This window comes from Sus scrofa, chromosome 3, assembly GCF_000003025.6.
Source record: "Sus scrofa isolate TJ Tabasco breed Duroc chromosome 3, Sscrofa11.1, whole genome shotgun sequence".
Taxonomy (NCBI): domain Eukaryota; kingdom Metazoa; phylum Chordata; class Mammalia; order Artiodactyla; family Suidae; genus Sus; species Sus scrofa.
The window spans coordinates 80,777,520-80,790,269 of record NC_010445.4 but is presented as its reverse complement, the minus strand read 5'-3'; the positions used below and the strand labels follow the sequence as shown (position 1 = coordinate 80,790,269).

Sequence of the window (12,750 nt, the reverse complement as noted above, 5' to 3'; positions counted from 1 at the left end):
ACAGCTCAAAAAAAGTTAAAATAGAATAAAAGAGGAAATTTCACAGCCTTGTGTGTTTTGTGTTGAGTAGATCTGGACATCTTAATTCAAGGAAGAAAAACTCGAATGTCAAATCCCTACTGTGGTAGGTTTACCTAAATAAAAATCCCCAACAGGGGGACACAGCTTTTTGAGGACATGGGTTAGCTGTGACAAAGCAATAAAACTATTATTTTCTCCTTCACACCCCCACCCACCCCAAATTCCCAACGCACTGGAATGTATTTCTGCTATGTTTTAAAATCTCGTAATCTTTTCGCTCAGCGCTTAGGAGCCCGACTAGTATCCGCGAGGATGCTAGTTCGATCCCTGGCCCCGATCAGTGGGTTAAGGATCCTGCGTTGCAGTGAGCAGTAGGTCGCAGATGCCTCTTGGATTCTGTGTTGCTGTGGCGGTGGCTATGGCGAGCAGCTGCAGCTCTGATTCCACCCCTGGCCTGGGAACTAGCATTTGCCGCAGGTGCTGCCCTAAAAAGCAAAACGAACAAAAAACTTGTAATCTCCGAGTTCCCGTCGTGGCTCAGTGATTAACGAATCCGACTAGGTTCGGCGTTGCAGTGAGCTGTGGTGTAGGTTGCAGACGCGGCTGGGATCCCACGTTGCTGTGGCTCTGGCGTAGGCCTTTGGCTATAGCTCCGATTAGACCCCTAGCCTGGGAACCTCCACATACCGCGAGTGCAGCCCTAGAAATGGCAAAAAGACCAAAAAAAAAAAAAAAAAAAAACTTGTAATCTTTTGTTAAGATGCTTGAACACAGTTGCTGCTTTACTCAATAAGTACGTAACAAGTAATAACCTTCAATTATGCTGTTAAGCTGGAGTGACACTTTCTGCTACCTTTTTTTTAATAAGTGGTTTGACTTTTTAAAAAAATTTGGACTGGCCTTTGGAAGAGAGAGATTTTATTGCATCTGTTAGAGTTCTGTTTATGTTAAATTAACCATTTTTCCACTTTCTAAGAAATATGAATTATTTTAAATATGTAGAGACTGGTAGAGAGTAAAATGATGAATACTTGTGTATTTGCTCCCAGCTTAAAGAGATATTAACATTTTGCCAGATTTACTTCAGTTTTTTAAAAAAATAAAAATTGGACCAGTTAAACCTTATCATTTTTTTCCTGCAGTAACTACTAAACCTGTTTGGTTTTTAGTATACACAAAGTTTTTATACTTTAGTACCTAGGTTGTGGTTACAATACATGTATATATATGTATTATTATTTAGTGTATATATATATATATATATATATATATTTTTTTTTTTTTGCTTTCTAAGGCTGCACTTGCAGCATATGGAAGTTCCCAGACTAGGGGTTGAATGGAGCTGCAACCGACCTGTACCACAGCCACAGCAACACCTGATCCATAACCCACTGAGCGAGGCCAGGGATCAAACCCTCATCCTCTTGGATCCTAGTGGGTTTGTTAACCCCTGAACCACAGCTCCCTTAGTATATTTTTAAATTTTAAATAAGTATGCATCGTTTGAAAACTATTTTTCATATGTATCATTTGAAAACTTTTTCCACTAAGTATTATTTATTTTGAGATTTATCATGTTCATTCATATAGCTGTACAGGCACACCTGAGAGATATTACAGGTTGGGTTCTAGACAACTGCAGTAAATCAGATTTCACAATAAAGTGAGTCACATGATTTTTTTTTTTTTTTGGCTTCCTAGTGCATATAAGATGTTTATATTCTGCTGTAGTCTGTTAAGTGAGCAATAGCTTATACACCTTAATTTTTAAATACTTTATTGCTAAAAAAAATGCTAGTTATTATCTGAGCCTTCAGCCAGTTGTAATGTTTTTGTTGGTGGAGGGTCTTGTCCCACTGTTGACTGATCAGCATGGTGATTGCTGAAGGCTGGGATAGCTCAGCAGTTTCTTAAAATAAGACAGCAGTGAAGTTTGCCACATTAATTGACTCTTTCTTTCACAAACATTTCTCTGTAGCATGCATCACTGTTTGATTTTACCCACAGTAAAACCTCTTTCAAAACTGGAGTAAATCCTCTCAAATCCTGATGCTGCTTTATCAACTAAATTTGCATAATAGTGTAAATCCTTTGCTGTCACTTCAGCAGTCTTCATAAGCATCTTCACCAGGAATAAATGCCATCTCAAGAAACCACTTTCTTTGTTCACTCCTCATCCATTGAAGTTTTAACATGAGATTACAGCATTTCAGTTACATCTTCAGCTCCACTTATAATTTTTGCTCTTTTGCTGTTTCCACCACATCTGCAGTTACTTCCTTCATAAGTCTTGAACTCCCTCAAAGTGATCCTTGAGGGTTAGAATCAACATCTTCCCAACTCCTGTTAAAGTTGTTCTTTTGAACTCTTCCCATGAGTCACTGATGTCCTTAACGACATCTAAACTGGTGAATCCTTTCAGGTTTTCAATTTAGTTTGCCCAAATCCATTAGAGAAATCACAATCTATGACAGCCATATCCTTATTAGTTTCTTAGATAGTTAGATCTAAAAAGGTGAAATTACTCCTTGATCCAGAGGCTGCAGAATGGATGTTGTGTTGGTAAACAGGAAAACAACATTAATGTCATTGTACATCTCCATCATCTCTTGGGTGACCAAGTGCATTGTAAATGAGCAGTAATATTTGAAAATCTTTTTTTCTGAGCACCAGCTCTCTCAATAGAGGGCTTAAAATAGTCAATCATTCTGTAAGCAAATATGCTGTCATCCAGGTTTTGTTGTTCCAGTGAGAGAGCTCAGGCATAGTTGGCATAATTATTAAGGGCTTTAAGATTTTTAGAATGGTAAGTGAGCATTGGCTTCACCTTCAAGTCATTAGCTCCTAACAAGAGATTCATCTTGTCCTTTGAGGCTTTGAAGCTTGGCATTGACTTCCCTCTTGATATGAAATTCCTAAATGGCATCTTCTTCCCATAGAAGCCTATTTTGTCTTTTGAAAATGTCTTGTTGGGACTTCCCGTTGTGGCCCATTGAGTTAAGGACCTGACTAGTATCCATGAGGATGCAGGTTCAATCCCTGGCTTCCATCAGGGGGTTAAGGATCCGGTATTGCCACAGTTGCAGTGTAGGTCACAATTGCAGCTTGGGTCTGATCCCTGGCCCAGGAACTCCATGTGCCATGGAGCAGCCAAAAAGGAAAATGCTAAAATCTAATATTTTAAAATCTTTGCATATATGTTCCCAGGTGAAATTGGCCTATAATTTTCTTTCTTTGTATTATACTTTTCTGGTTTGATATCAAGGTTTTATAGCTCCAGGAGTTCTTGTGGCTCAGTGGTAACGAACCTAGCTAGTATCCATGAAGACATGGATTTGATCCCTAGCCTCACTTGGTGGGTTAAGGATCCCTTGTTGCTGTGAGCTGCAGTGCAAGTCACAAACATGGCTGGAATCTGGTGTGGCCATGGCTGTGGTGTAGGCCAGCAGCTACAGCTCTGATTCAACCGCTAGCCTGGGAACTTTCATATGTCTCAGGTGTGGCCCTAAAAATACCAAAAAAAAGAAAAAAAGAAAGAAAGTTTTGTGGCTACCGAAATTTTTCCATTGAGTCTAATTTTTATTCCTTTGTAGACTGTCTTCTCCTTTAAGATTTTACTTGGTAACTTAGTCCTCTGCAACTTTATTAAGCTCTATCTGGGTGCAAATATTCAGATATATATTTACATGTATATATTTTCCTCCTGAGCAGCTGCAGTATTCATGCTCAGTACCCAGTGTTCAGTCTGAGGAGTCATGTCCTTTAATTCAGGAAAACTCTCACCAGTCCTATCTTTAAATATTATTTGAGCACTGTTCTTTCCCATCCCTTCTTCTGGAACTCTTATTAAACATATCAGCAATAGTTCTGTTACAAGTAACAATATCTTACACTATGTGCTTTGGACTATAAAAACATTTATTGTTTAGTTGACAAGAAGTCTAGAGATCCGCTAACTCAACATTGTCATCTTGGGACCTACATTTTCTTGGCTTCCTTTTTCTCTGTCAGCTTTCTGACTGCCTCAGTCATCTCTGTTTTATTCTTGCTCTTTCAATAGGAATCATTTTCCCCCCTCTGACTGCTTTCAAGATTTTCCTTTTATTTTTTATTTTTTTTTTTCTGGCAGTTAAATTTTGGTGGGCTTCATAGGATACTTGAATCTGACTTGATGTCTTTCATTGATTTGAGAAAAGGCTTGACCATTACCTCATTAAATTGCTTCTGCCCAACTTCTTCCTTCCTTCCCTCCTTCCTTCCTTTTCTGGCCACCCCATAGCATACAGAGTTCCTGGGCTAGGGATCAGATCCAAGCCACAGATGCAGCAACCTCAGATCTTTAACCCACTATGCCAGGCCAGTGGTCCTGGTGTGTCTGAGGTATGTCCTGGGGCTTCAGAGACACTGCTGATCCTGTTGTGCCACAGTAGGGACTCCTCTTGGAGCTTCTGAACTCTCTTTTTGTCTCCTTAACCCAGAAAGTCTGTTAAAAGCTCTGCTTAGCTTCTCATCCTGTCAGCCATCTCTTCTGGATTTAGTCCTCTTCCCTTAAGAAATTTCTCAAAATGGAGTCTCTGGGTTTTATCTTTCTCCTGGATCTTTGCTCTCTAATTACTCAATGTCTTATTCTCTCATGCTTTAAAAAGATAATTTTAGGAGTTCCCATCGTGGCCCAGTGGTTAACGAATCTGACTAGGAACCATGAGGTTGTGGGTTCGATCCCTGGCCTTGCTCAGTAGGTTAAGGATCCTGGTGTTGCCATGAGCTGTGGTGTAGGTCTTAGACATGGCTCAGATCCCGAGTTGCTATGGCTCTGGTGTAGCCAGCAGCTACAGCTCCAATTCGACCCCTAGCCTGGAACCTCCATATGCCGCGGGAGCAGCCCAAGAAGTGGCAAGCGCGTGCGCGCACGCGCGCACACACACACACACACACACACACACACACACACACACAAGATAATTTTATGTTTTCTCTCTTTTCTAATTGTTTTCTGTGGTATGGTTGGTCTGATTATCTGTAGTGCCATTACTTGAGGTGGAATTCCCCAAGTCCTATATTTCCACTTGGTTCCTTAGTATAAGACAACTAATTTTCTTTGTGCCTCATAGTTCCAAGATGCCCTGTGGCTGTAGGCACTGTGTCTAAGACTTCTAATGGGATTTTTTTTTTTCATATTTACATGGGGTTTTTTTTTCCCATGTTTATTTCACAGATATTATTGTTTCATTTATCTCGTTGACTTTTTTATAATTTTGTTCAAATCTTGTTCTACTTATCTCTTTGACCATTTTAAACATATTTAGAATCTTTGTCGAGCTGTTATATAAAATAATTTTTTCCTGGAATGAATTTTGGTTTTTGTTAGTTTGGTGTCTTAGTATTTTTATTTCTTCTTGTTTGTGGCATTTTTGATATGTCCATTTTGAGTAGGAATTTTTGAGTTCTGTTGTCTCACCTTTCCCTTCTATTTTTAGTTCTATCTGACAAGTTTCCTGTTGTCTCTACCTTCCTCTCAGCACCCATTCTCCATGTAAGAATCTGGTATAAAAATTAGTGGCTTAGATTAACAATATTACAGATTAAGTCCTTGGGTTAGTCATTAACCTGTTTCATTTCCTGGATTTGAGGCTTTATGAGCATCTTCCTCCATTAGTTCTGTAACTTTCTAAAAATCCAAAAGTGTTGTCAGCAAATTTTATAATCTCTTTTACCACTGTCAACAAATTATTATGAGCCAAAGTGGTGTTTCCCAGTCCCCAGCCTCAACCAATGACTTGTTGCATTTGAGTGGGACACTTCCACTCAGAGCTGCTTCACCAAAACCTGAATATACTACCCTATTTGGTGGTCCCCTAACCCTTTTTAAAGTTTTGTTGCCTGTTTTATGATGTGATATGATCTGAGGTGAACAACATCACTTATGAATTACGCTTGCCAAAAAATGTTAGCCTGATTCTAAACCTTTAGATGCATACTTCTGTTTAACTGGAAATAGAGGATAGGGGTACAAGTTAAACAACATTCTGGGGGAAGCACAAATCCAGGATGTCGGACATTTTATAAGAAAAATGGCTGGACTCCTCAAAAGTCTGGGATATTACTGTTCTGTTTAGATGAGAATGGGGACATAATCAACCAAATGTAGTGTATGGAGCTTAACTGAATGTTTGTTTCAAAAAATAACAGCCTAAAAAGACATTTTGACTTTTACAACTCAGTGATAAAAAAGGCAGATAATTTTTAAAATGAGCAAAGTAGGAGTTCTCTTGTGGCACAACAGGTTGAGGATCTGGTGCTGTCACTGTTCTGGCAAGGGATCCATCCCTGCCTAGGAACTTCCACATACCAAGGGCATGACCAAAAAAAACCAACAACAACAACAAAAGATGAGCAAAGTATCTGAATAGATATTTTTCCAAGGAAGATCTAAAACTGGCCAATAAGCACATGAAAAGACATTCAACATCATCAGCCATCAGTGAAGTATAAATTAGACACACAGTGAAATACCATTTCACACCCACTAGGATGGCTACAGTAAAAAAGACATAATAACAAGTGTTGACAAAATGTAGAGAAATTGAAACCCACATGTGCTGCTGGTAGGTATGTAAAATGATGCAGTTGCTTTGGAAAACAATTTGGCACTTCTTCAAAAAGTTAAACAGAGTAACATATGATCCAGCAGTTTCACTCCCAAGATATATGAAAACATGTATTCACACAAAAACTTGTACATAAATGTTCATAGAAGCATTAATCATAATAACCCAAAAGTATATCAACTGATGTATAGATAAATCTATTTCTGTAATAAAAAAATGAAATACTGATTAATGCCATAACATGGATGAACCTTGACAACATTAAGTGAAAAAAAGCCAGAAAATACAGCATATTTGGGGAGTTCTCTGATGGTCTATTGGTTAGGATTCAGTGCTTTCACGGCTTTGGCCTGGGTTCAATCCCTGGTCTGGGAACTGAGATCACACATCAAGCCACTGCACGCCACAACAAAACAAACAAGCAAACAACAACAAAAACAAAATACTACATATTGTATGTGTCATTTACAGTAGATCCTCATTATTTGTAGACTCAGTATTTGCAAACTCACCTCAGTGAAATTTATTTGTAACCTTAAAATCAATATATGCAGCATTTTCATGATCTTTTTACAGACTCTCATAGACCAGTGAAAGATCTGAGTCATCTCTAAGTTGAGGGTGAACAAAAAGCAACACTCTGGCTTCTTGCTTCAGCTTCATAAACACGTGCCCTTTTCAAAATCTGTTAAGTGCTAGCCACATTTTTTACATTTTTGTTGATAATGTCACTTTTTAAATGGCCCCTAAGCATAGTGCTAGAGTACTGTTTTTGTGTTCCTGGGAAGGCATGATAGAGAAAATATTGACATTAGACAACTTTGTTCAGCAATGAGTTATAGTGCTTTTGGCTGTGATTTTTTTTTTTTGATTGTTAATGAGTCAACAATGTAATTCGATAAAGAATCTTTCAGAGTTCCCATTGTGGCGCAGCAGAAACGAATCTGACTAGTATCCATGAGGATGTAGGTTCAATCCCTGACCTTGCTCAGTGGGTCAAGAATCTGGTGTTGCCGTGAGCTGTGGTGTAGATTGCAGACGCAACTCAGATATGGCGTGGCTGTGCCTCTGGTATAGGCTCGCAGCTGTAGCTGCAATTTGACCCCTAGCCTGGGAACTTCGTATGACCTCGAGTGCAGCACTAAAAAGAGCAAATAAATAAATATCTTTATTAAGCAGAAGCATACATAAAAGAAGTATATATATTGATTAGAAGCTTGAAGGAACCTAATCCTTCCTTTCTTCTAGTAGCAGTGATTGATTTGGTATTTGCTAATTCAGTGTTCACAGCTTTATAGAACATAACTATCATAAATAAGGAGAATTGACTAGGAGATTTCCAAAGCAGGCAAACCAATAGAGACAGTATATTGGTGGTTGCCTGGGACTGGAGGAAAGCAGGAAATGGGGAGTGACTGCTAATGAATATGGGATTTCTATTTAGAGGGATGAAAATGTTCTGGAATTGCATATGGTAATAATAGTACAACTCTGTGAATATATATAAGTCCATTGCATTTTACAGTTTAAATGGGTGACTTTTATGGTATGTGAATTTTATCTCAATAAAGCTGTTTAAACAAAAGATATTTGAGAATAATGGCTATGTTTTGAACGTCAGTTGGATAGGTGATATGCATTTAAGTTTCAAAGATGGGAAAATGGTATTATGGTTTTATATGAAATACCTTTTTATAGGAAATGTCTGCTGAGATATTTAGGAGTAAATTAGCTGGTCTAGAAGTTAATCTCAAACAATTCAAGAGTATTTAAAAAGTTGGAATAAGGAAAAAGCTGATGTGGTAAAATGATAGTAGTTGTTGATCTAAATAGAAGGTATGTGGATATTTGCTGTACTTTTCTTTCAAATATTTTTTGTTTGAAACCTATCAAGATAAAAAGTTGGGTGAGTGATACTTTTTGCACATTCAGCACTGAGAATAAATCTTTTGGTCTTATAAGACTTAGGCTTCTTTAGTTCTTATGCTTGTTGTAACAGAAAGCAAGATGGTACATGCACATTGAATGCATTTGTGTTTGCTGGCAATGGACAGCATTAAAACTAAAGAAGAGGAGTTCCCACTCTGCTGCAGTGGGTTAATGATCTGGCTTGTCTCTGGCATTACCAGTTCAATCCCCAACCCAGATCAGTGGGCTGAGTATCCAGTGTTGCTGCAGCTGTAGGATAGGGATTTGATTCCTGGCCCGGGAACTTCCATATGCTGCAGGTGCAGCCAAAAATGAAGGGGAAAAAAAAAAGAGTAAAACAAAGCTCTCTATTTTTTATTACTAAATGTTTAAATTTAATTACCTACAATTTTAAAAGTTACATATTCATCAAAATTTATAAAATAAGGATATATAAAGAAAAATAATCTTTAATAACTGTTATATGTGTGTATTAAATAGTCACTAATTGTGGTTGTATCAGTACCTCTTTATATGCTAAGCATTATAGTAGGTGCTGGAGAAACAATGGAAACTCCTGTGCCTTTGAGGAGCTCACCTTGTACCGGAGAAGTCAGATGTATAAATAAATGCAAGATACTGTGCAGAATATGGACAAAGAATTATGGGAAGGACTTGTGATGATAGCATAATAAATAATTTAGAAAAAAACAATTGGGGATAAATACCAAGCTAAGCAGAATATAAAAACAGCTGCTTAAAGGCATTGTAGAGCAAAAAAGAAAATAATGATTTATGGAGCCTAGATCCAGAAAGTTGGAAATCCACAAAGGTGAGTATAGCCTTTGAAAGCACTTTTCCCATAGAAGTTTCTACTGATTTCAGAAGAAGCAGTTGAGATAATAAAGCTAGTTGAATAGCGTTTTTGACAAACTCTTGAAGCATAGTTGGAGTTGAGAGGTCCTCCAAGAGGAGATACTGATAAATTACCCACATTTTATTTTAGGCTCTGAAAAGAGACATCTAGATAAGAGGATATAAAGAAGCAGACAAAGAGTTCTAGTGTGGCTCAGCAAGTTAAGGATCTGGCATTGTCATTGCTGTGGTGAGGATTTAGTCCCTGGCTTGGGAACTTCCGTGTGCTATGGTTACAAAAATAAAATAAGATAAAATAAAACAAAATCTTATAGGAACAGCTTCAAATCATCAATTCTTGAAAATAAATTAGGGATATCATGAATTAATAGTAGCCCTAGCAACCTGTCTGAATCAAACTGGAGAATAGTTCACTAAATAATATTTGGATACATACTACTATATATAAAATAGATAAACAACAAGAATCTACTCTGTAACACAGGGAACTATAATCAGTATTTTCTAATAACCTATAATGGAAAAGAACCTGAAAATGTTTTATATATGTGTGTGTATGTGTGTATTCAGTTATATATATAACAATCACTTTGCTGTACACCTGAAACTAACATGACATTGTAAATCAACTATACTTCAATTAAAAAAAAAAAGAATGTACAGAATGAAACATATCTGGAGAAAGAGAACATCATCCAAAGTCTCCAATTATCACTACAATTTTTCAGGTATGTCTGAGGCACAGCAAAATCAGGTAGCCAAACCCAGGAAGTCATTATATAACATAAGTAGCAACCAAGTAAACAGCTGGAAAAACAGATTCATAGGGACTCTAGATATTTGAATTACCAAAGAGACTTTTAAATTATGACTAATATGTTGAGAGCAATAAAAGAAAAGACAAAGAATTTTGGCAGAGAATTGGAAACTATTAAAAAAGAAAATGAATCTCTGGAACAAAAAATAATAACAAAAATTAACAACAGGGTTTGGTTAGACACCACTACAGAGAAAATTAGTGACTTAGAGCAGTGCTACTCAAAGTGTGTTCTGTAGCTACTGAGAGTCCATGGGCTGGCTCCTATTTTTCAAACTATGTAGGAGCAGTCCACAACAAGATAGGAAATTTGTCCTAGAATGTAGAACAACATTTACACTGAGCCCACCATTTTCTCCATAGCAAAGCTTTCTCTCTGAAGAAAGAATTTGTTACTTTACATTACGGTGTAAGCTCCTTAACTTGCTGATTGGCCCTTTGAGTAGCAGTGACCTAAAGGAGAGCTGGGAAGAAAATATCCAGAAGGAAGCACAAAGAGACAAAAGGTCAGAAAATACAGAAAGAAAGGTTTAGGGGACAAAGTAAGGATAGTTTACAAATAGAAAAGATAAATAGTCCTATACCTGTTAAAGCAGTGCTTCTCAAAATATTTTTAATGGCTGATATGTTTTATAAAATGGAGTAAAGGGAGTTTCCATTGAGGCACAGTAGAAAGAAACCCGACTAGTATCCATGAGAACTCAGGTTCAATCCCTGGCCTTGCTCAGTGGGTCAAGGATCTGGTGTTGCTATGAGCTGTGGTGTAGGTCACAGACGCAGCTCAGAGTCCACATTTCTGTTGCTGGGTGTAGGCCAGCAGCTACAGCTCTGATTCGACCCCTAGCCTGGGAACTTCCATATGCGGTGAATGTGGCATTTAAAAAAGGCAGTAAAAATATCACAGTGTCAAGTTATTTAACCCTTAATCTCATTTTCTGTACTTTTTTTTTTTTTTTTTTTTTGTCTTTTTAGGGCTATGCCCGCAGCATATGGAAGTTCCCAGGCTAGGGGTTGAATCAAAGCTGTAGCTGCCGGCCTTCACCACAGCTATGGCAACGCCAGATTCCAGCCACATCTGCAGCCTATACCACAGCTCTCAGCAATGCCAGATCATTGACCCACTGAGCAAGGCCAGGGCTTGAACCCATGTCTTCAAGGATCCTCGTCAGGTTCATTACCACTGAGCCATGACAGGAACTCCTGTACTTTTCTTATTTTAGATTGGTATAAAATGGTTCATAAATTAGTACTTGTCCACAGACCACGCTTTAAGTAGCATGATATTTAAAGAAATTGAATCTATAATTAAATCCTTACCACTAGGTCAATTCCAAGTCCATATGATTCACTGGTAAACTCTACAGACCTTTAAGGAAGAAATAATTAACTTTTCTAGAATATAGAGAAGGTTGAAACACTTCCTCAGATCTTTTTAAGAGACCAGTTCCACCTTGATATCCAAACCTGACAAAGACGTTCGTAGTAAAAATATATTAGGATATTCTCACTCATGAACATAGATTTTAAAAAAATCTTCAACAAAATGTTGACAAACCAAATTCAGAAATATATTGTGGCCTACTTGGTTTTACTTCAGGAGTGCAGGTTGCTTTAACATTTGGAAATTAATGTGATTCATTTTAAGAGATTAAAGGGGAAAAAATCATATAATCATCTTGATAGATAGCAAGAAGTCATTTGATAAAGTTCAGTATTCATTTATGGTAGAAACTCAACAAATAGGAAAAGGACTACTAAATCTACAGCAAACTTACACAAACGTGATAATTAATAGTGAAATGTTGAAAATTTTCCTTTTGGGATTAGTAATTGAGACTAGGATGCCTGCTGTCATCACGTGCATCAAGATTGTACTGTAAGTCCTAAATGCAATACCTTAATAAAGCTGCAAGAATTCAAAAGAGGAAGAAATAAACCTATCGTTTTTCATATACAATATGACTGTAAATCCTTAAGATTCTAAAAAGTCCAAAAGAAGAATCCAAAATAAGGTTGCTAGATATAAGAATCAGATTATTTTAAATCAATCATTTCTGCATAATAGCAACAAAGTGAAATTTTAAAAAGATACCATTTACAATACCATCAAAAAGGTCAAATATATAGGAATAAATCTAAAGAAAGACCTCCACACAGCAAACTATAAAACATGGAGACTCGGTGGTTATTTTAAGAAATGATTATTAAGAAAAATCTTTAAAAGACCTAAATAAATAGAGCATATATTTTATTCACGAGTTGAAACTCTCAATCTTGTAGAGATGTCAGCTACTTCTAATCAATCTGTGGATTTAATGTAATCCCAAAAGATAATCTCAGGGCTTTGGGGGATAGCAGTGTAGAACTTCTCTGATTCTAAAATATATATATAGAAATTCAGAGTGTCAAATAGCCTGGACACTGTTGAAGTTTTTTTTGTTGTTGTTTTTGTTTTTTTGTTTTGTTTTGTTTTTGTCTTTTTAGGGCCACAGCCATGGCATATGGAGGTTCCCAGGCCAG

At 37.2% G+C, this 12,750-nt stretch overlaps 1 protein-coding gene across 1 annotated transcript in view; it reads left to right on the top strand.

Annotated features, from left to right (window-relative positions):
• PEX13 (peroxisomal biogenesis factor 13) overlaps nt 1-12,750 on the top strand; it is a 33,638-nt gene that overhangs the window by 838 nt on the left and 20,050 nt on the right. The gene's annotated exons all lie outside the window — the stretch shown is intronic.